Source organism: Bombina bombina, chromosome 5 (genome assembly GCF_027579735.1).
Source record: "Bombina bombina isolate aBomBom1 chromosome 5, aBomBom1.pri, whole genome shotgun sequence".
Taxonomy (NCBI): domain Eukaryota; kingdom Metazoa; phylum Chordata; class Amphibia; order Anura; family Bombinatoridae; genus Bombina; species Bombina bombina.
Genome location: NC_069503.1, coordinates 470,083,612 through 470,090,080, shown reverse-complemented (window position 1 = coordinate 470,090,080; position 6,469 = coordinate 470,083,612). Strand labels below are relative to the sequence as shown.

Sequence of the window (6,469 nt, the reverse complement as noted above, 5' to 3'; positions counted from 1 at the left end):
TAGGCTTACTTAAACAGTTGTTCACCTCCTTATATTATGTAATAATATTGCACCATAATTTGTTTCTTTGAGGTATTGTGAAAACATAAACTTCAGCATCGTTTGACATTTTATATCCTTTTTATCATATTTATTGTTGTACATTTTTTGTGTGTGATTATTATTTATTATTGTTTAACATGTCCAACTAAATAAGGTTTAAGCAATAACACTTAGGTTGAACGTGAAAAGTACTATAGTGAAGAGTTATAAATATATAAGCAAGGCTCTAGCTGCTATAGAGCTCTAACAGTTAAAGCACTCACCTAACGAGTGCAACATGTACATTCAAAGAAAGTAATAGTTGGATAAATAAAGACCCATGGTCTCCAACAAAAATTACAGCCTGATGAAACTGCTCTGTGCAGCTGAGAAACGCGTTGCTGTTTTTTTAAAACTTTTAATAAATGGTTTTAATTTGTACCCTCTTGGAGTTAAAATCCTTTCCTTAACTACTCGATACTGCTGAATGTTTGTGCTTTGGACACCATTAGCGTGTATCCTGCCGTCATACTCCTTCCAAAACGCTATCGCTGATAGGAACCCTTGGAGGAAGGTGTGTACGCCAATCCACTTCTGATTGGCGGAGAACATCTTTTGGAGGAAGGTGTGGGCGCTGATCGATATCCCATTGGTGGAAGAAATCATGTGACCGTTTGGCGCCCATTGCCGTGTGGTGTCTGCCGGGTGACTGTGAGGTCCCGGTCTGCTATTTCGGGCACGTCTTAGTGCCGCTCCGTTTGTGAGGATAATCTTCGTCTGTCTCCAGTATATGTCCCTTCATCAACGTTATCACCCTATTGGCGCCTTCTTTTTCCTGCTTTAGGATTGTCGTCTGATTCCTGTATTTTGGGCCTCGGATTCAATCACTGTTGTTTGGACTTTTGGCCACTTTCGTCTATGACCTAGCGCACCTCCATAGGGTGCCTTTGTTCCTATTTTTGCTTTAATAAAGGGATTATCTATCTTTTTAAACAATAAAAAATTTGGAGCAGACTGTAACTTTAAGTAGCTTAATTAGCTTGCCTGCAGCATCACAAGTAAATTAATATGAATATGCCAGTGTAACATTAAAAATATCAAAACCTATTTATTGTGGCATCTGTGTCACAATATATATTTATACATGTACAGAAATATGTATAAATGTTTGAGCAGCAGTCAGGATTTAAAATAAAAAAAATAATCTGTTTTAAAAATAAAGGAAACGATGCTGGAGCACTCTGTACGCACCTATATAAGATGAGCAGGAGGAGGGCTTTTCTGTGAAATCATGCATCTGGATTCAGAGAAAATCTAAGTTTCAACATGGCGGCCCCCTTCACACCCTGGCTTAGCTGAGGTCTTGAAATTTATGAGTTAAAACAGGTAAGTTCTGTTTTTTTCTTCTTTAATAAATACTTTATTTTGTGCATTCTTTGTGGTCATGTTGTTTTTAAGTTAAAGTGCCATAAAACATGTTAATATCTGTGCATATCCTAAAATGGCTAATTAAGTAAAAATAGTTTGCATAAAAAAATTGTTTAAAAATTGGTGGCATGTGTTTTAAAATAATTTTCAAAAATAAGCAAAATTACTTACATAGCCATGCTGTCTGGATTAGTCTGATCCACCCTCCTTATCAGTGTTTAGCATCAGAAACACAGGCATTGTATTTCAACAGCAGCTTATTTGCTTCTAGGCATGCCCCAGCAGATGAGTGTAAAAGATTGCATTCTACCAAATCAAAGGTAGATATAGAAACAGCCATAGAAGGAATTGTGTGGGGGGAGTTAGAGCTGTACAGTTCGGAAACTTAAAAGAAAGGGTTAATGGCAAGGCACTGCAGTATAAATTTGCAGGTAAAGTAATTAAAGTACACATTATTATATTTTGTCTCTATCTCCACTTGTTTTATGTCTCTTTAGCGACTGTTTTCCATTAAGGTATTTGAACAGGTGCACTATCAATAGTGGACACGTGTTTGTGTTGGGTTAATGATTAGACTGATTTTTTTAAAATTTATCTTTATTAGAGGTTTTCAAAGATACTTAAAGGGACAGTTCACCCAAAAACTTTCTCCCCTTTAAATTATTCCCAATGATCCTTTTTACCTGCTAGAGTGTATTAAATTGGTTGCAAGTAGCTCCTTTACTCATATTTCAGCATTTGAAATAGCTGATTTAGCTTGTGGTTTCCCAACCTATACTGAAAGTTTTGATACTGGCGTATACGCTATTGACAAGCCTAAGTAAACACAGCCAGCAGAAGAGATTACACCCTTAGTAGGGGGCATGATAGTTAAGTAATAAAATGATAATTTTCCATTGTTCTCGTTATGTATTGAGCTTTGGTGTTCCAGACAAATATAAGATAAGGAAGCAAGTCTGTGTACATGAAAGTGATAACATAATGAGATCTGATATTAACTGAAGCTCAACCCATTGTAATAGGCTGTGGTTTCAAAGCACAAAACCAGCTACTTCAGATACACAAATAAACCTGAAAATGCAATTTCTCAAATATTTTATACTCTGCAGTTGGTATAACAAGTCATTTAAAATACATTTATGGAAAAACAATTTTACAGTGTACTGTCCCTTTAACAACACATAGCATTTGCAAACAAGTCAGTAACAATACTACAACAACAACAAAATCAAAATAACAGTGTAGGCATGTTCACACTAAGCTAAATACAGATTAGCTTGATCTATAGTAGTTGGTAGATAGTACATGTATACATGAGGAATCTCTGCAGACTACAGGGGGTTGAGTGAGCTTCAGTGATGTCTACTATAAATCTTCAAGCCTTCCAGTGAAAGGTCACAGTGTGGTATATATGAAGGTAAAAAGGGTAAAGGTAAAGAGTGAAAGGACTCTGCAAAAAGGGAAAAAACTAAGGTCTTGCCATGGGCAGATTTTACTGCCCTCTTTATTGTTCCCAATAAAAGGATAATGCTGAGATTTTATTCAGAGATAGTACCCATATTCCTCAAGAGAGATAAGTTCTGTAGTTCTAATTACCCAGTCATCTATTGTAGGGGCTCTGACAGATTTCCAGGTTTTGCCTATCACTGATCAGGCTCAATTTGACGCTATCTGATAGCGATGTATGCAATAATGACATCTAAATCTAGGTTTGTAATTAAGTAATACAAAGAGAAGCGTTCTACCAGGAATGAACAACAGCTTGATCGTTTCGGCCTCGTCAGTGAGTTGCAGCCTTATTCCTCTAAGCACACTGGGCAAGGAGTCCACATCTGGTTTTCCCTATAACCCTTAGGGAGACCTCCCCAGGGTCATTAACCAAATGCCTACAAAGAGAGAAGCGCTCTACCAGGAACAAACAGCTCAATAACTTGTTCTATGGTGAGTTACCACCTAGGAGCAGCCTCTTTTAGCCCAGTTCTGCTTTTCACAAATATTTGCAGTGCATTAATGGTCAGGATAAAAAGAAAATAATTTACCAGTGGAAACTTTACAAACATAGCACAAAATTGTGTGCGTGTGACTGTGTGGGAGTAAACTGTTCTTAATTTTAAAGTAAGGATAACAACAGTTTTATCTAAGCAATAGTTTTTACTATTGGCTTTCATTATATGTAAAGTATTTCCCCATACCTGTATACATTTTTACCACTTCACCATTTATAAGGTGTCCCGAATTTGGGGCTGGGAAATCTGATCACCTTATTGACCCCCTTGTAAACTAAGAAATAATTATCCATGAGAACATATGCACTGTTATTTTCCATCACTGTGTTCAACACATTTTTTTTTTTTCTTTTTTGCACTGAAGTAATTGCACTTCACGATTCTCCATTTTTACTTTCACTTTTTCTTTTCCAAACGAAAACATATTGTGACACCAGATGTTAATTCCCTCTGCACCAGGATGTCATTTCAGATTAGTAACAAACATGATGTTTGTAACAATACCTATTTGATTTCTTAATAACTCCTAAACTTTAGACTTTGCTATTCCTCCTCCCTCCAATTGTAATCATCCTTTTATGGCAGCCAAAGCTGCCTACTGTCTGTCTCCTCTTTACTGTGTGTAGAACAAAATGCAAATGACATCACCAAACCCTGGAGCTTCAGACACCTAATCTGACGTGAGGGGCAGCCAATGTATATTAACAAGGGAGGCGGGACCGACTGGTGATAGGAATGTTGGACCAATGGAAGCGAGCAGGCGTGACCGCACTGCTGCTAGTTGTGTTTCTACACTTCTGTCTCTAGCTGTCAAGCTGGGCTGCAACGCAGAGAAAGTGGGTACATTTTATTCCATCATGTTTTCATTAGAAGTGACAGTATACAGATTAGTTGCTGTAATAAGTTGTGCAGTAGAGAGAGAGATTAATAGGGCTAATATGTGTGCAATCACTTCATAATTCGTAAACTGCAATCCATGTTTTTCTTTCTGTGTGTTGCTAGCTATTCATTTTCTTTTTAGCTGACATTAAGTGGCAAAGTTTAGAAACTGTTGCATTGTACACTGGCATATTTATTGAACAGATTCCAGTCTTTCTTGCTCCTTTCTTTTTGTAAGATGTGAGATTGTTTTACTGTGGGATATGTATGTTGTAAGATGTTTTATTTTCTGTGTGGATCATGAACTATCCCTGGGTATTATGCAAGTCTCACTTTCTTTACATGGGATGTTGGTTTGATTAAAAGGACTAATATTGTTTAGATGATTGTAGTGTATAAGGATTGGATTGCATGAAAGGATTGCAATATATGATCTGTTATCAAATTATTTAAAAGCCTAGCTAAGAGTGCAGATCTGGCTGGTTAATCTAGTCCAAACTTTTTAAATGAGGAGCCAGTTTTTGTTGTTGTTTTTTTATTTAGAGGCTGGTGAACAAATTGTAGTATTTTCATATCTTAATCATAAATATTTATACATGTTAAATTAAATCTGACACATTATGAGGCAGCTGCAGAGAAGCATAATGTGTTGTAAATGTGGAGTGGTAGAAGGATAATAATGTTTCAATATAGGTAGGACCTAAGATTGGTCAGTTTTATTTGAATATATATATATATATATATATATATATATATATATATATATATATATATATATATATATATTCTCAAGCAAACAATAATTAGACTAGCTATATCGTCCAGTGGATGTACTTGAGCAATTATTACCATTATTACATAATTTAAATGAATAAATCTACAAATGTAATATCTTAAATAATAATAAATAGGTAAAATGCAGGCAGGTATGAAGTGTTGCTATATAAGTTTGCAGTCACTTCTAGATTGGTTTAAAAGTGCATATTAATTTATGAAACCTAACCCTCCTCTATTTCATGTATGTGATCCTAATCATACTATGGTTCCCAGTCTCTGTGATTTTCATTAATTCCATCCAAGATGAAACAGTCAGTCACAGGGTCCGGCTTTTAAGAATTACACCCATTGAGAAGCCATTCTGCTTCTCCGCTGTTTGTAGAGTAGGCACTCCCACCATCTTTTTCATATTTGCAGGGTAGTATTAATTCACCTGTAAGAGGGAGTCTCCAGCAAACAGTTAAATTCTAGGGGTACCACTTTGGAATCTGTAGGGTCAAAGCATGGATGGTGCCAACCCAATCTTGCTCCATAATAAGTGACATAAAGCATACTACACATGTTACCAGAATATAGCAAGACTGCCTAAGCAGCTCCAACCAAATGCTACACGTTTCATACTTTAGCGTGTACTGGGTATGATGAGTGTTTTAGCTCTTCTTCACCTTTTTATACCATTTGATTTTCTGCATGTTCCAAATATAAACTTTTTGTTTGTATATTTAATTTTTGTAACAGATTATTTACAAACCAAAACAATTTCACTCTGTGCAGGAAAGATTGTTTGGATGTAAAGAAACTATTTTATAATTTAAATGGTGATTTGATGATTGACAGGTGCAATTATCATGCTAACATGAAATGCGTAGCTTGTATAGGCAATAGATTGGTATTTTTATTCATTTATTTTGCATAGGAATTAATTATAGTGTTGGTTCCATCCATTGAAGGTATAACTCAGTAATTAGTCTAAACCTTTTTTAATCACTTGTGCTGGTATAGGATTGATAGTTTTTTATTTTCATTAATTGCAAAAACACAGAAATGGCCTGCACCCTCAACTTTCAAACTGTATCGGGCTACGCATCCCATGTCACTCCAAAACTCACAGCCCTGGGTACTCACCAGCACTCACAGACAGCTGTACAGCTACACAATGCATGCTTTCAATCAAACAAACAATGTGTTAGGCTCTATCTAATCAGAATAATGATGTTAAATATACATAATTATTTGTAACACAGTAGCTACATTAAATATTTTGTCTGTGCATCTAACAGTCTGTCACCTCTGATTTCGCTATTGTATAATCCGATGCTGCGCCGCCCACTCGCATTTGTGCTGGTGATGATCTCACT

The 6,469-nt window shown here is 36.0% G+C and overlaps 1 protein-coding gene across 1 annotated transcript in view; it reads left to right on the top strand.

The window, feature by feature from the left end:
- Nucleotides 1–4,221: 4,221 nt before the first annotated feature.
- Nucleotides 4,222–6,469, top strand: part of TPPP (tubulin polymerization promoting protein) — a 156,786-nt gene continuing 154,538 nt past the window's right edge. Inside the window, exon 1 of the mRNA XM_053714346.1 lies at nt 4,222–4,291. The gene's annotated coding sequence lies outside the window, so the exon portion shown is untranslated. The remainder of the gene's footprint in view (nt 4,292–6,469) is intronic.